Raw genomic sequence first — 18,600 nt, 5'->3', positions numbered from 1 at the left:
GTTATTTGATTGGGTAATTGGGAACAGCAGAAAGTTTGTAAATTTTGGATTATTATTACCATAATTTGCAATGGGTGTGGAATAATTTTAGTTTTATAATTGTACAGGCTATGGCATCAATAAATGACTAATAGGCTCTTTGTGAAATAACTTAAAAGGATTGCTTGGTCTTGTGATGAAAGATTGTAGTCGCTCTATGTGACTGCAGATTTTGAATCCTTACAGTGCGCACACCGCTTGCTGTTGGGATTCTTTGGTGTTGTCAGCGATTTCCATACTTTTGGCCCCATACTGACAAGACACACTCGGCCTTGCTTATTTCACTTGTATTGTGCATGTCTAGTCAGCAGGTGACCACATGTCACACAACTGCACGGTCTTGACAGCAATACCAGGGACTCATGGCAGTGTGCAGTGTTTGTGCTATAAGGATTCAAAAGTCTGCAGTCGCATAGAATGACTGCAATCTTACTTTAAAGTAGCACTTTGGTGTATTTTTTTCATTTAAGCACCAGAGTGGTATCACTAATCTCTGCTGCCTGTGTGGAAATAAAATACTGGCTGCCACTTTTGTGCCGCTCTACTATGTTGTGACCGTAGCTGTGATAGACCGGTCTATGAGAGTCTTGTTCTTAAAGGTACCGTCACACTCAGCAAGTTTGCAATGAGAACGACAACAATCCGTGACGTTGCAGCATCCTGGATAGCGATCTCGTTGTGTTTGATCTGGATCCTGCTGTGCCATCGCTGGTCGGAGCTAGAAGTCCAGAACTTTATTTTGTCGCCTGGTCGGCGTGTATCGTCATGTTTGACATCAAAAGCAACGACGCCAGCAACGAGCATAGGGCCCCTAGATGTGTGTCGGATCGATACATTCCGGCTGTTTGACATGGAGCTAACAACCAGCGAGAACGAGAAGTGAGGATCGCTCCTGCATCGTTCTGGAGCTGCCGTGTTTGACGTCTCTACAGCGACCTAAACAGCGACGCTGCAGCGATCGGCTCGTTGTCTATATCGCTGCAGCGTCGCTGAGTATAACGCTACCTTAAGGCAAGGCTAGACGGTCGTAAAACAAGGACAACGACAGTATCTCAATGTGCAGACTGGCCGGCGGCTCTCCTGACCTGAGCGTGACAGCATATACAGCATTTCTAGTCAGATGTCACGCTCGGGTCAATAGAACCACCGGCCGCTCTGAGCATTGCGAAGCAATTGGCGACCATGTTATACGGCCGTCTGACTGCTCTGTTAGTTTCATAGAATTACATTGAGAAGTGACTTCCTGTCCATCCAGCAAACACTGGAGCGATCTGCTAGGTTACACAACCACAGTCTCGTGGACCGTAACAGCAATGGGAACAGCAGAAGGAGGTAAATATTTTACACGTAGGGAACAGACATTAGCGGTGCCATACCGGTGCTAAAATAAAAAAAAATACAATTTAACGGTGCTTTAAGAGACCGTTAACTACCCAGTTGTGGGTACGATAAATGACCATGTCACAGCCTTGTACCAGTCTGCTCTTTTCTCAGGCTTTTGGTCCTTATGTACACTGCTGAACAAGACACATGTTTTTGACAAGCTATTTGGAAATAAACTCATCAGGTCAAGAGATTCTGACTATATTTCACTTGACCTGAAGGAATTTCATCTCCCAAATGCTTGTCAAAGTTAATCAAGTCCAAAAGAATTTCTTCTGTACATTTGATTTTAAGGCAATGAGACAAAAAAACCTGTTCATTGCATCAGTGTAAAAACAACATAAAAGCTTTTTTTCATGCCACGCATTTTTAATTTGCCTGAAACTGACTCAAATATCCCGTACAAGTGAACGACCCATCTCCTTAGGCTGATTTTTTTGCCACTGGCCTTTCTTGTATGTTCTGTTTAATGCCTAAATTAGACATGTAGGGTACAATTTCGTAAAGTCTGGTGAAAAAAACACGCATTTTTTTTTCAGCCATATTTGCTGCAACTTTTTTCAGTTTGTGATGTCCTCACTACATTTACAATAAGTGGATGGGGAATAGTGGTGGGCGATAGCCAACAGGTTTACTATAAATTGGTGGATGTTACAGTGGAAACCAATGGGCAGCACAGTGGTAAAGTGGTTAGCATTGTTGCATTGCAGAGCTGGGGTATACCTTCTATTGGAGGTATACACTTCCAACCAAAGGCTTAGATGGATGAACTTGGGGTCCTGGGTTCAAATCCCACCAAGGACAACATCTTCAAGGAGTTTGTATGTTCTCTCCGTGTTTGCGTGGGTTTTCTCTGGGTTCTCCGGTTTCCTCCCACACTCCAAAGACATGCTGATAGGGAATTAACTTTGTGTGCCCCTTTGGGGATAGTGATAATGTCTGTAAAGCGCTGCGGAATATGTGGATGCTATATTAGCGAGTATGATAAATAAATTAAATGCCAGCTAATAGCTGCTAATTTCAGTTTGTAGTAGTTAGATGTCCTTACAAATCATCATTTGAGCTCTGCAGAACAACTACTGGTGATTTATATAAATATATTGGCAAGATCTGGTCGGGACAAATGTGAACAGATAGGGCAGTACCGTAAGGAATGGGAGTGCCGTGTGATGGTAGCGCTTTTTTTTATTCATTTTTTATTATTTTTCAGTTATTAGTCTTTATTTCTTGTATTCATATTTTTGTCCACATTTCTGTTCATTTATTATTTTTTATTTATTCTTTATTATTATTTTTTTATTTTGTCTGTCCTCATCTGGTTGTCTTTGTTATATTTGGTTTTGTGCCATTGTCATTTTTTGCATTTTCCTTTGTTCATGTATTTATTTATATATTTTGTGTTCAATTGTATTTAATCATGTGTTTATTTCTAGGTCTTACTTTTCCAGTAGGGCCATCTCATTTTTCTTTTGTATTTTGTAATCATCCTCCACATTTATTTACCTCTCGGCTCCATTCCGATCCCTCTCCTGCAGCTGGGTCCTGTTCCTTCCACTGGCCGCTCAGGTTATATATCTTTTCCACCTACTGGGCACTCCCAGGCTATTTTTGTGCTGTGCCTCTGTGGTTTCTCTAGGGGTTTCCACGGCTGAGGGACCCCTCTTGTCCATTCCCGTTATAGCTACACTATTCCCTATTGTGGCTGGGTGATTCCATTTATAGGGTAGCACGCACATGGGATCAGTCCATCATATTTTTAGGGGACTTTTATCTTTGGTCTCTATACTCGCCGGGAGTATTTATACATAGGGACTTGCATTCTTATTATAGTTCGCAGGTTCTACCCTGAGATTGGAACAAAACTAAATCCTCTAAACTGCATGCTCGCAAACGCCAGAAGCCTGACAAACAAGATGGAAGAACTAGAAGCAGAAATATCTACAGGTAACTTTGACATAGTGGGAATAACCGAGACATGGTTAGATGAAAGCTATGACTGGGCAGTTAACTTACAGGGTTACAGTCTGTTTAGAAAGGATCGTAAAAATTGAAGAGGAGGAGGGGTTTGTCTCTATGTAAAGTCTTGTCTAAAGTCCACTTTAAGGGAGGATATTAGCGAAGGAAATGAGGATGTCGAGTCCATATGGGTCGAAATTCATGGAGGGAAAAATGGTAACAAAATTCTCATTTGGGTCTGTTACAACCCCCAAATATAACAGAAATCATGGAAAGTCTACTTCTAAAGCAGATAGATGAAGCTGCAAACCATAATGAGGTCCTGGTTATGGGGGACTTTAACTACCCGGATATTAACTGGGAAACAGAAACCTGTGAAACCCATAAAGGCAACAGGTTTCTGCTAATAACCAAGAAAAATTATCTTTCACAATTGGTGCAGAATCCAACCAGAGGAGCAGCACTTTTAGACCTAATACTATCTAATAGACCTGACAGAATAACAACTCTGCAGGTGGTCGGGCATCTAGGAAATAGCGACCACAATATTGTGCAGTTTCACCTGTCTTTCACTAGGGGGACTTATCAGGGAGTCACAAAAACACTGAACTTTAGGAAGGCAAAGTTTGACCAGCTTAGAGATGCCCTTAATCTGGTAGACTGGGACAATATCCTCAGAAATAAGAATACAGATAATAAATGGAAAATGTTTAAGAACATCCTAAATAGGCAGTGTAAGCGGTTTATACCTTGTGGGAATAAAAGGACTAGAAATAGGAAAAACCCAATGTGGCTAAACAAAGAAGTAAGACAGGCAATTAACAGTAAAAAGAAAGCATTTGCACTACTAAAGCAGGATGGCACCATTGAAGCTCTAAAAAACTATAGGGAGAAAAATACTTTATCTAAAAAACTAATTAAAGCTGCCAAAAAGGAAACAGAGAAGCACATTGCTAAGGAGAGTAAAACTAATCCCAAACTGTTCTTCAACTATATCAATAGTAAAAGAATAAAAACTGAAAATGTAGGCCCCTTAAAAAATAGTGAGGAAAGAATGGTTGTAGATGACGAGGAAAAAGCTAATATATTAAACACCTTCTTCTCCACGGTATTCACGGTGGAAAATGAAATGCTAGGTGAAATCCCAAGAAACAATGAAAACCCTATATTAAGGGTCACCAATCTAACCCAAGAAGAGTTGCGAAACCGGCTAAATAAGATTAAAATAGATAAATCTCCGGGTCCGGATGGCATACACCCACGAGTACTAAGAGAACTAAGTAATGTAATAGATAAACCATTATTTCTTATTTTTAGGGACTCTATAGCGACAGGGTCTGTTCCGCAGGACTGGCGCGTAGCAAATGTGGTGCCAATATTCAAAGAAGGGCTCTAAAAGTGAACCTGGAAATTATAGGCCAGTAAGTCTAACCTCTATTGTTGGTAAAATATTTGAAGGGTTTCTGAGGGATGTTATTCTGGATTATCTCAATGAGAATAACTGTTTGACTCCATATCAGCATGGGTTTATGAGAAATCGCTCCTGTCAAACCAATCTAATCAGTTTTTATGAAGAGGTAAGCTATAGGCTGGACCACGGTGAGTCATTGGACGTGGTATATCTCGATTTTTCCAAAGCGTTTGATACCGTGCCGCACAAGAGGTTGGTACACAAAATGAGAATGCTTGGTCTGGGGGAAAATGTGTGTAAATGGGTTAGTAACTGGCTTAGTGATAGAAAGCAGAGGGTGGTTATAAATGGTATAGTCTCTAACTGGGTCGCTGTGACCAGTGGGGTACCGCAGGGGTCAGTATTGGGACCTGTTCTCTTCAACATATTCATTAATGATCTGGTAGAAGGTTTACACAGTAAAATATCGATATTTGCAGATGATACAAAACTATGTAAAGCAGTTAATACAAGAGAAGATAGTATTCTGCTACATATGGATCTGGATAAGTTGGAAACTTGGGCTGAAAGGTGGCAGATGAGGTTTAACAATGATAAATGTAAGGTTATACACATGGGAAGAAGGAATCAATATCACCATTACACACTGAATGGGAAACCACTGGGTAAATCTGACAGGGAGAAGGACTTGGGGATCCTAGTTAATGATAAACTTACCTGGAGCAGCCAGTGCCAGGCAGCAGCTGCCAAGGCAAACAGGATCATGGGGTGCATTAAAAGAGGTCTGGATACACATGATGAGAGCATTATACTGCCTCTGTACAAATCCCTAGTTAGACCGCACATGGAGTACTGTGTCCAGTTTTGGGCACCGGTGCTCAGGAAGGATATAATGGAACTAGAGAGAGTACAAAGGAGGGCAACAAAATTAATAAAGGGGATGGGAGAACTACAATACACAGATAGATTAGCGAAATTAGGATTATTTAGTCTAGAAAAAAGACGACTGAGGGGCGATCTAATAACCATGTATAAGTATATAAGGGGACAATACAAATATCTCGCTGAGGATCTGTTTATACCAAGGAAGGTGACGGGCACAAGGGGGCATTCTTTGCGTCTGGAGGAGAGAAGGTTTTTCCACCAACATAGAAGAGGATTCTTTACTGTTAGGGCAGTGAGAATCTGGAATTGCTTGCCTGAGGAGGTGGTGATGGCGAACTCAGTCGAGGGGTTCAAGAGAGGCCTGGATGTCTTCCTGGAGCAGAACAATATTGTATCATACAATTATTAGGTTCTGTAGAAGGACGTAGATCTGGGGATTTATTATGATGGAATATAGGCTGAACTGGATGGACAAATGTCTTTTTTCGGCCTTACTAACTATGTTACTATGTTACTATGTTACCCAGTTATATATTATTGTATTTTGCTGTGCCAGGTGGGTTACTTTGGCTATATATGCATGTTTCATGTTGCATTATGAACAGGCCTATTGGGGGAGCTCTCTTTTTTGTATTGTTTTCAATTGTTTTTAGTCATCGTTACCAATAAAATTTGTTCTTTTTTCATACATTGTATTGGTGGTGTGCGGATTATGCTGTGGCCTCATTCTCTCTCTTTGATGACTCAACACCTATAGAAACCTGATGACATAGTAACCGCAGTCCCATGGCTGGAGGAGAATATTGTACAGATAGCAGTTTGACAAAGCTGGGATTATCATGACGTTCAGGCTGTGCTCATGGAGATGATGAGATACGGGGAGTGTAAGCAAAGTTTTTTATTCACACCAATGTGTTTCGGACAGGTGCCTTTCTCAAGGTAAAAAAAGCAAGTGTTGGTGTAAATAAAAACCTTGCTTATACTCTCCAGATCTCATCATCTCCATGAGCACAGCCACCACATTGTGATAATCTCCACTTTGATAAACTATTACATATATAGACAGAATAGTCGTTGATTCAGGAAACAACATTTGCCATTTATGAGAAAAGGAAAACCTTTTTGCAACACTAAAGAAGCACAAAAATTGCGGAATGCATTCAAATAATGGGATGCTTAATGTAAGCGTTTTTTAAGCATTTTCACAGCAGAAAACTGACTCAAAAACGCTAAAAATCCAGGAATGTGGGCACACAGCCTAACTCTTTACCTCTAATCCTTTTCCATTATCTATAACCACAATCACAATGTTTCCTCGTCTAATACTATTTCTTGTCTCCTCTCCATTGGCTTCAAAAAATGATTTTCTAAGGGCTATAGCCTAAAAGGGATTGTCCAGTGTAAAACTACGAGTCTAGACATATGAGATCCATCAGATGCAACATAATAAAACAAAATAGGCATTGGACACAGGCAGTTTTGCTTAGAATGGCACAAAGCAACTCCCAAATATACAAAGGAAAACAAAGAAGTTACAGTATATGCTTAAAGGTAACAATTTATTCACATATATAATATAGAATACGTACAATACATAAAATTCATAAAGATGGAAAGACAGTACAAGCACAATATCCGAAGTGAATGGACACCATAAAAATAAGTGGAAACTGTGCAGATTGCAAGGTTAGGCCGGCATCACACTAGTGAGTTTTAAAGACATATGAGTGCAGAAAATACGCCCAGAAAATACGCATTGCACACGGCCCAATGATTCTCTATGGCCCAGCTCCTATCTGCCGTAGTTTACGGATCCATATTATACGGTCTTGTACGGCCGTAGAAAATCGCAGTGCTGCTTTTGTCACCGTATTGCGCAAAAAAAGCCAATGAAAGTCTATGGGGTGAGAAAAATACGGATTACACACGGACCAACAGTGTTACTTGCGAGAAATACGCATCGGTGTTAGAGAGAAAAGCCGGCAATTCAGTGCAGTGTACAGTAAAATCACACTGACAGAATAGAATAGGTAAAATAAATGTGTACACATAGAATAGGTATATATACAGTGGGGCAAAAAAGTATTTAGTCAGTCAGCAATAGTGCAAGTTCCACCACTTAAAAAGATGAGAGGCATCTGTAATTTACATCATAGGTAGACCTCAACTATGGGAGACAAACTGAGAAAAAAAAATCCAGAAAATCACATTGTCTGTTTTTTTAACATTTTATTTGCATATTATGGTGGAAAATAAGTATTTGGTCAGAACCAAACAATCAAGATTTCAGGCTCTCACAGACCTGTAACTTCTTCTTTAAGAGTCTCCTCTTTCCTCCACTCATTACCTGTAGTAATGGCACCTGTTTAAACTTGTTATCAGTATAAAAAGACACCTGTGCACACCCTCAAACAGTCTGACTCCAAACTCCACTATGGTGAAGACCAAAGAGCTGTCAAAGGACACCAGAAACAAAATTGTAGCCCTGCACCAGGCTGGGAAGACTGAATCTGCAATAGCCAACCAGCTTGGAGTGAAGAAATCAACAGTGGGAGCAATAATTAGAAAATGGAAGACATACAAGACCACTGATAATCTCCCTCGATCTGGGGCTCCACGCAAAATCCCACCCCGTGGGGTCAGAATGATCACAAGAACGGTAAGCAAAAATCCCAGAACCACGCGGGGGGACCTAGTGAATGAACTGCAGAGAGCTGGGACCAATGTAACAAGGCCTACCATAAGTAACACACTACCCCACCATGGACTCAGATCCTGCAGTGCCAGACGTGTCCCACTGCTTAAGCCAGTACATGTCCGGGCCCGTCTGAAGTTTGCTAGAGAGCATTTGGATGATCCAGAGGAGTTTTGGGAGAATGTCCTATGGTCTGATGAAACCAAACTGGAACTGTTTGGTAGAAACACAACTTGTCGTGTTTGGAGGAAAAAGAATACTGAGTTGCATCCATCAAACACCATACCTACTGTAAAGCATGGTGGTGGAAACATCATGCTTTGGGGCTGTTTCTCTGCAAAGGGGCCAGGACGACTGATCCGGGTACATGAAAGAATGAATGGGGCCATGTATCGTGAGATTTTGAGTGCAAACCTCCTTCCATCAGCAAGGGCATTGAAGATGAAACGTGGCTGGGTCTTTCAACATGACAATGATCCAAAGCACACCGCCAGGGCAACGAAGGAGTGGCTTCGTAAGAAGCATTTCAAGGTCCTGGAGTGGCCTAGCCAGTCTCCAGATCTCAACCCTATAGAAAACCTTTGGAGGGAGTTGAAAGTCCGTGTTGCCAAGCGAAAAGCCAAAAACATCACTGCTCTAGAGGAGATCTGCATGGAGGAATGGGCCAACATACCAACAACAGTGTGTGGCAACCTTGTGAAGACTTACAGAAAACGTTTGACCTGTCATTGCCAACAAAGGATATATTACAAAGTATTGAGATGAAATTTTGTTTCTGACCAAATACTTATTTTCCACCATAATATGCAAATAAAATGTTAAAAAAACAGACAATGTGATTTTCTGGATTTTTTTTTCTCAGTTTGTCTCCCATGGTTGAGGTCTACCTATGATGTAAATTACAGACACCTCTCATCTTTTTAAGTGGGGGAACTTGCACTATTGCTGACTGACTAAATACTTTTTTGCCCCACTGTATATATGTGTGTCAGTGAGACACATATATATATATATATATATATATATATTTCATACAGCGCTAGGTAGCAGAAAAGCCGGTAATTCAATTGTCGGCTTTTGCTATCTCCTTCACAAACCCGACAGGATGTGAGACATGGTTTACATACAGTAAACCATCTCATATCACTTTTTTTATTACATATTCCTCTTTACTAATGTAACAAGTGTCTCTGTGTCAAATCCATCTGAAGGGGTTAAATCATTTTACACCCAGGAGCTCTGCTAATGCAGCTATGCCCCTGACTGTAAAACTTGGTGAATGAATGGAATGCAAGGGAATGTACTGTAGTTACCTCGAGTCGCGGTGATGCGCCCTCTGCTGGATGAACTCATATGAACTCGAGCCTGAGAACTTTTCAGAATATTTTCCCACGCAGAGGGTGCATCACCGCGACTCGAGGTAACTACAGTATATTCCCCTGCATTCCATTCATCCACCAAGTTTTACAGATAGGAGCACAGCTGCATTAGCAGAGCTCCTGGGTGTAAAATGATTTAACCCCTTCAGATGGATTTACAGCGTGGGACAAGACTGAACGACGGAAGGTATGGAATATTGCTGTTTGTTTTTTTTAACTTTGTTTCAGGGGACAAGGGTCTTCAGGTGGATTTAGAGTATAATAAAATATTGAAACACCATGTGTCTTTATTTCATTAAAATACTTTTTAATAATGTGTGTGTTTTATTAACCATTTCGTACTATTGGATTAATAATGGATAGGTGTCATAATTGACGCCTCTCCATTATTAATCTGGCTTAATGTCACCTTACAATAGCACGGTGACATTAACCCTTTATTACCCCATATCCCACCACTACACGGGAGTGGGAAGAGAGAGGCCAAGTGCCAGAATAGGCGCATCTTCCAGATGTGCCTTTTCTTGGGTGGCTGGGGGCAGATGTTTTTAGCCGGGGGGGGGGCAATAACCATGGTCCCTCTCTAGGCTATTAATATCTGCCCTCAGTCACTGGCTTTCCCACTCTGGCGGAAAAAATTGCACGGGAGCCCACGCCAATTTTTTCCGGGATTTAACCCTTTAATTTAATAGCTAGAGACCCCAAATTTTACACAGAGACACTTGTTACATTAGTAAAGAGGAATATGTAATAAAAGAAGGGATATGAGAAGGTTTACTGTATGTAAACCATGTCTGATATCCTGTCGGGTTTGTGAAGGAGATAGGAAAAGCCGGCAATTGAATTACCGGCTTTTCTACTATCTAGCGCTGTATGAAATATAAATAAATATATATATATATGTGTCTCACTGACATCTATAATATAACGCTGGGAGCGTCACTCTGTCCGAAGCCTTTATAGACTGCGCAAGCGCAAGTGCCGGCGCAGTCTGGATCCCACAGAGTGACGCTCCCAGGAGATCGCGGTATGCGTAAGCACTGAACGCACACCGCGATCTCCAACGGAGCAGCAGGGACGTAGCAGGAGGGTGAGTATGAGCTATATTCACCTGTCTGTCCCGTTCCAGCGCTGCGCGCCGCTCCTTCTTCCGGGTCCTCTGCCTGTGACGTTCACAGTTCAGAGGGCGCTATGACACGCTTAATGCGCGCCGCCCTCTGACTGAACAGTCAAAGCCAGAGGACCCGGAAGAAGCGGCACGCAGCGCTGGAATGGGACAGACAGGTGAATATAGCAAGTGTTGGGGGCCTGAGCTAGCGGCGACTCCGGCACCTGACCCCCACAGCACGCCGGTGTACCCACCTGCTCAGGCCCCCCAGCACTCAGCACCCAGCGACGATAGGTGGGTATGTTATTTTTTTTTTATACATCGCAGCAGCATACGGGGCATATAATACAATGGAGCATCTTATGGGGGCCATCAACCTTTATGGAGCAGTGTACGGGGCATATACTATGGAGCATCTTATGGGGGCCATAAACCTTTATGGAGCAGTGTATGGGGCATATACTATGGAGCATCTTATGAGGGCCATAAACCTTTATGGAGCAGCATATGAGGCATATACTATGGAGCATCTTATGGGGGCCATAAACCTTTATGGAGCAGCATACGGGGCATATACTATGAAGCATCTTATGGGGGCCATCAACCATAATGCAGCAGCATGCGGGGCATATACTATGGAGCATCTTATGCGGGCCATCAACCATAATGGAGCAGCATACGGGGCATATACTATGGAGCATCTTATGGGGCCATCAACCTTTATGGAACAGCGTATGGGGCATATGGATGGGAGCAGCAAATTACAGAACGGTGGTGCAGGATGGGAGCAGCACATGACAGAACGGGGGCGCAGGATGGGAGCAGCACATGACAGAATAGGGCAGCACATGACAGAACGGGGGTGCAGGATGGCAGCAGCACATGACAGAACGGGGGCGCAGGATTGGAGCAGCACATGACAGGATGGGGGCGCAGGATGGAGCAGCACATGACAGGATGGGGCGCAGGATGGAGCAGCACATGACAGGATGAGGACACAGGATGGAGCAGCACATGACAGGATCGGGACGCAGGATGGAGCAGCACATACCAGGACGGAGACCATATAACAATATAAATGCTCGCCACCCGGGCGTAGAACGGATTCAATAGCTAGTATATATATATATGTTTTTAATAATATTTGAGCCGATGGATTCATGATATGTCCATTTTGCAAGCCTGCGAGAAAAAATCGCTGTATGGAAGCCATACAGATGCCATACGGATGACACACGGATAAATTTGTACGTAAAAATCGCATCCTCGCATTAAATACTGAACAGTGTTTTGGGACAATTACTGCGTATTACGGCCGTAAAAAATGGACCATATTTTCATATGCCGAGTGTGACGCCGGCCTTACCATGGAAGAGAAGAGGGACCCGTCTGTACAACTAGTCACCTGTGCGGCTGCATCCCCAGTAGCTATTAAAAGTGTGTTTTTCGATGAAGCACTGCAGCATTTCAGAGACAAGTATACCTGACTGGGATACTACAGCTAGTGGCTGATACATGGTGTCCACAGATTGGGTAGCATGTATCAGCTGACAGGTTGCTTTGAAGATAAAGTTTCTCACAAGGTATTAATATGAGACCTTTTTTACTACTCACTGTTTTGTGATTGTACTCCTTTTGTTCATTGTTAAGCATTATCCTGATTTGCCCAATAGGTCCTGAGGGGTAACTTTTCTCCTTGTGTAGAGTGACATGCCTGACATGCCACAGTAAGGAGACTTATAGTCCATGCAATTCTCCTCTCGGAAACTAAATATGTGAATTTGTATATTTCATTTCCCAGAGGAGCATTGCAATACCCTTAAGTCTCCTTACCCTGGCATGTCACTCTCCGCAAAGAGAAACGTTACCCATTAGACCGCAGTTGGAGGCCTCTAATATAACTAAATCAGATCTTATGGTTTGCTCTGATGATAGGCAACAGCCCGAAACATGTGTCTGCAAATGGAAATTCTGGTTTGGCTTTTATCCTAAGTTGTAGATCAAGGCTCGTTAAAGGGTTGATGTTGACTTTTAGGATTGCTACTTCCAATAGATGGCACTAGAGTTGGAGTCCTCGTCCTCTCTGAAGAGACAATTTGCATATTGGGTTTGCCATATGAGATGCAAGTTTGAGAATGCCACAAGTCCAAAGGGGAGCAGGGAATATGTATGTGAAATGGCTAGTACAACCCTTTTAGAAACACTATGGTAGAGGACGCTGTAGCAGGAAAACCCTCCCAGAGGACTACATTGGTTCTGGAGGTTGGACAAAAGTTGGCATTTAGCTGTAACTTGATTCTCAGTGGACTGATCGCCCTCAAAAGAGGACTACTGAAGGTGAATAGTGTTGGAAGTATTTTGTATCAATATGAGTGACTTGAGACCATCAAGCCTATTCAGCTACCCACTGTAATTTGTGCCCATCAGGCATTTGAGCCAGTTTTGCAGTCAATTGTTCAACTAATGATCATTCTTAAAGATGACTACCCCTTACGGAATAATAATGTTATTATGTTGACTGATACATGGTATTCTATTAACTAGACTATGCTTTTGAGAAGTTTATAATAATTTGTGGGCCCTAAATGTCCTGCAGATTGGTGGGGGACCTGAGGCTCCATCAAAAGACTGTTCAGAAGATCATAGCTCAGTAGTCAAATTCACAAACTTCCTCTACAGTAGCTTCTTTAGATCAGCTAGGAATGTGTCGGGGCCTCACCAGACAGACCAACATGTGGTCGTTGCCTCACCATCTGTAGTTTTTTATCTCTTGAACCCAATATAACATGACAATACGTGCAAAATGAGTTAATTTTGTTGCTAAACCAGAGATCACTATGAAAACTGATTTCCACCAATAACTAACGGATGTCTCACTGGCCTCATAATTTAAGAAGCACTGCTGTAGACTTTCTCTTGAGCACCATACACCATCTATCTTGCAGTCAACGATAATCTGAGAGATTCTGCTCTTCGATTTTAGTGATTGATGGGGAAGGTATCAAAATACAAATTGAACACTACTAAGCAGGACAACAACATATCAAAATATATCTAAAAGTTTACCCTTCAATGTGAATTTAACTTTAGGCAAATGTCTGGAATATGAATAAAACTTCTTTGTTGATGGTTGTCCATTTGGGTGTTCAATGATGCATCCACCCTTGTTGGGTGCTCATTAAATCTTCTAACAAATGGAAACATTTGTTGAGCAAATAAAGAACATAACTAAAGAATAATAGTGTCTTTACTGTATCTGGTAAATGCATAAATTAACAGCATTGACAAAATTTGGTATCTATGTACAATTAGGAGATATAGCTCTCCCACTGCAAAACTTCACTCCGCTTACCACATTGATCTGTACAAAATATTGTATGGCTCCTTAAACAAGTCTAGGGGGATATTAGAGTTGCCTGGTTTAAAAAAATACCATGTTAGGGCGCACTGAGCTAATAGGGGACAGTCCTTAATAATGAGCCCCAACTAGAGGCTACAACGTTTCCCACACTCCTTGGAGGACCCAGCATGATGCATATTGTAATACCTACTTCCTCCTGTGGGGTCACTGCAGGGATCCTGGACCCTTGACACCAGACCTCCCTGCAGATTATATGTGAACAGTTACATCTATGCAATTGGTCTTTGCTGTTCAGAATCCATTTTTGTCTTAAGAAAGTTTCAAATCCTTATGATTACTATGAAGAAAAGATCAGGATGGTTAGATCTTTGGATCTAACCATGGTCTGACTTGAATACATTTTGTAAGGAAAGTTCTAATATGAGGAAGACAAGGGCTTAATTTTTTATTTAAGTGTATGCAAAATTTTCAAAAACAATTGTTAAACCATCAGCAACCTCCAGGTATTATAGCTGCCACCACGAGATCGTAATGTCCTGCATCCACTGTAAGAACCTGAATATTAGGACAAGGTTGTTTTTTTGTCTTTGTGAATTTAATGGAGTAAGCTAAAAAAAAATTGAATTTCACAAAAATGTTGTATGCCATTTTGATAAAATATCATCAAGCTTAAGATGAATTTAAGATAGCTTTATGTATGTAATTCACATGTATATGCTTTATCTACATATCTATTATCTAGCAATTACATATCTATCAATCAACTATATACAGTATCTATTATCAATCTTATCAATCTACCTGTCTATCTACCGCAAATCTATCATCTATCTTTCTCTGTATTATCTATCTATTATCTATCTATCATCAATCTATCTATTATCTACATATCTATCAATCGACTATATATCCATTATCAGTCTGTCTATCTATCCCATATCTATTATCTATCTATTATCTATCTATCTATCTATCTATCTATCTATCTATCTATCTATCTATCTATCAATCTATTATTATTCTATTATCTATTTATTATTTATTTATTATCTATCTATTTATCTAACTATCTATCTATTATATATCTATTAACTATCATTTATCTATCTATCTATCATCTATCTATCTATCTATCTATCTATCTATCTATCTATCATTTATCTATCTATCTGTCTATCATTTATCTATCAATCTATCTATTATCTATCTGTCTGCCTATTATCTATCTATCTATTTTCTATACATTATCTATCTATCTATCTATCTATCTATCTATCTATCTATCTATCTATCTATCTATCTATTTATCTATCTATCTATCTATTGTATCTATTTATCTATTATCTAGCTATCTATCTATCTATTTTTCTATCTATCTATCTATCTATCTATCTATCTATCTATCTATCTATCTATCTATCTATCTATCTATTTATCTATCTATCTATCTATCTATTGTATCTATTTATCTATTATCTATCTATCTATCTACCTATATATCTATTTTTCTATCTATCTATCTATCTATCTATCTATCTATCTATCTATCTATCTATCTATCGTCTATTTATCTATCTATCTATCTATCTATCTATCTATCTATCTATCTATCTATCTATCTATCTATCTATCTATGTTTTTATCTATCTATCTATCTTTTTATCTATCTATCTATCTATCTATCTATCTATCTATCTTTTTATCTATCTATCTATCTATCTATCTATCTATCTATCTATCTATCTATCTATCTATCTATCTATCTTTAGTAAGATTAGACACCATAAATAATGATGTTAATGATAACGTTTTTCTGGAATAATACAAATGATGTAGGGTTATTACAGTAACATAAAAAAAATTGCGTTATAGATAAACTGATACTGACAAGCATCCATAGTATCAAAATAAATTCCTCTTTTTTGCATTTTGTTCAGGTAATAATACTAAAGCTTTTCTGCTTCTTTTTAATTGTGTTACTACTTGATCATTTTGCTTCCCTGGCGGCTCTTGCACGTAGGCCGCTTTCACACAGAAGTACGTGGTCAGTATTTTGCATTGCTTGTTATAAGACACAGTCAGGACTGGCTCCAACATCCCGTAGGCGCTCTCCATTATACTTTTTCTCTGTGTTTGGCTTACAAACACTAATGTAAAATGCTGACTGTAGTAAGTACCGCTGTGTAAGGGGCCAAAAAGTTACTTAGGTTCAAAAAAATTCATCAAGATCAACGTTTCTAACTTTGATCCAGAGGAAGGTAATGTATGAAAAAAAAGCCTAGAATGAATAATCATTTTTAAATAATGTATTTAATTTAATTTTAAAATATGACATAATGTAAATTTAACATACAAGTATATATTTATATTCTTTTTTTTTCATTTTTCATCCTCTAGCGCATACAGTTATCTAGTTATTATAGATTTTAGAGTCGGGTTTCAGAAAGTTTTGGTAATTAACGACTGTATTTCTTACTTTATTATGCAAGCAGTTTGGTTTTTGACATTTTGCATGTGAAGCTCTCGTGTGGATTGTTTTCTAGCGGTACATATTCATTACTATCTGGGCGAAGTCTCAGCTCCACAGGGCTTATTTGTCTAAGACTTGAAAAGGATCAAAGGTTGATAAGTGATCGCGCTAACGACGATCCAAAGGCAATTGAATGATTCATTACGTTAGTTTTACTAATTGTGACTCCCTTCCTACGTCTCTGGTGTTCTCATAGTTGATTATTTGTTAAATGCTTTGTAATATTTTTTTTTTTTTCCTGCTTTCAGTTCCACAGATATTAACATGCCAATTAATCATCACCCGGAACATGCAAAAATTAGCACCCGCGACTTCACAAGGACGGTTAACGCTCGTTAAAAAACCCTGCTAATTAACCCTTTAAAGCCCAATACATAAGTCCTTACCTGGATCCAGCCAAACAGACCCATTCCTAAGAAAAAAAATAAAAAAAAGATAAGTAATTCTTTAAGCAAAATCTTCCCAAATAGAACGCTTCATCTTAGCATTTGGTCAAGCTGTTTGAATTTGTGACGGGGAAATACTGACTCGCCTTTTTATTATCTCAGGTGATAAATATTGCATCGCCTGCATTTAAAACTTTTAATACTTAGGGGTGTGAGATGTGGCACCTGTTATTTTTTTTATGATCAGGTTCAACCCGCTTCGCGTTTCTTTTACTTGAACGGGAGTGAACGGAAATATGTTGTCCCCCTACATTTGCCCCATTCTGTTTAAAGGGGGGATCAGTTTTGTAAAGTATGAAAGGGGGTTGGAAGAGGCTTGATTGTCTACCGTGTCTGGAAAGTAAGAGAGAGAGAGAGAAAGAAAGAAAGAAAGAAAGAAGGGCCCTGCTAATGTTGCACTGAAATGATTCTCAAAGGCCCCCCAGGCTGCACTCAGCATCCAGACTTCATTAAATTTTCATACCAAGCACTTGGCCAAGGTCTATTTATGAAAATGTGCTTTCCGCTACATGGAAAAAAAAGCAGGAATTAGATAAGAGAACAAAGAAGAATTCATTAACTATATATATATATATATATATATATATATATATATTTATATATATACTGTATATATGTATTTCACTTGCATTTTTAATAATTATGCTAATTAATAATGTAATATATTAATAGTCATCGGGAATGATTAATCTTTCATTTTGGGGGTACAATGCACTTATTCATATGTTTTCACTCTTGCATTTATATGTCAGTGTTCAGTAAAGTATTTATATATCTGTGTTCATTTGTATATTTATATGACTGTGCTCATTAGTGAACTTCTCTGTATATGTTTATTGGCACATTTCTACGCACGTCTTCATTAGTTCAATGATATATTAGTGTTGATTGATGCATTTATATTTCTGTGTTCATTGGTACATTTATATGTCTGTATTCGTTTGCATATTTATGTCAGTGTTCATTTGCATATTTATATGTATGCGTCTATTTGTATATTTATATGTACGCGTTCATTTGGTCTGTGTTCATTTGTATATATATATATTACATATACTCCTGTGTTCATTAGTATAGTTATATGTCTGTATTAATTAGTATATTTATGTCTGTATTAATTAGTATATTTATGTCTGTATTCATTTGTATATTTATATGTCTGTGTTCTTTGCTATGTTTGTATGTCAGTGTTCATTTGTATATTTATATGTGTGCGTTCATTTGGTCTGTGTTCATTTGTGTATATATATATATATATATATGTATATATATATACCTGTGTTCATTAGTATATTTTTATGACTCTGTTCATTAGTATAGTTATACAGTACAGACCAAAAGTTTAGACACACCTTCTCATTTAAAGATTTTTCTGTAAGTAGGTGGCTACTTTGAAGAACCTAGAAT

General features: G+C 39.4%; 1 long non-coding RNA gene across 1 annotated transcript in view; it reads right to left on the bottom strand.

Annotated features, from left to right (window-relative positions):
- LOC138667193 (uncharacterized) overlaps positions 1 to 17,285 on the bottom strand; it is a 126,436-nt gene extending 109,151 nt beyond the window's left edge. The window contains exons 1-2 of the long non-coding RNA XR_011318631.1: positions 17,134 to 17,285; positions 14,408 to 14,459 (exon numbers count right to left, since the gene is read on the bottom strand). This is a non-coding gene — a long non-coding RNA (uncharacterized lncRNA). The remainder of the gene's footprint in view (positions 1 to 14,407; positions 14,460 to 17,133) is intronic.
- Positions 17,286 to 18,600: the final 1,315 nt, after the last annotated feature.

The sequence above is a fragment of the Ranitomeya imitator genome, chromosome 2 (assembly GCF_032444005.1).
Source record: "Ranitomeya imitator isolate aRanImi1 chromosome 2, aRanImi1.pri, whole genome shotgun sequence".
Lineage (NCBI taxonomy): Eukaryota > Metazoa > Chordata > Amphibia > Anura > Dendrobatidae > Ranitomeya > Ranitomeya imitator.
Note: the sequence above shows the minus strand (reverse complement) of the source record. Positions and strands in the feature narration are given on the sequence as shown.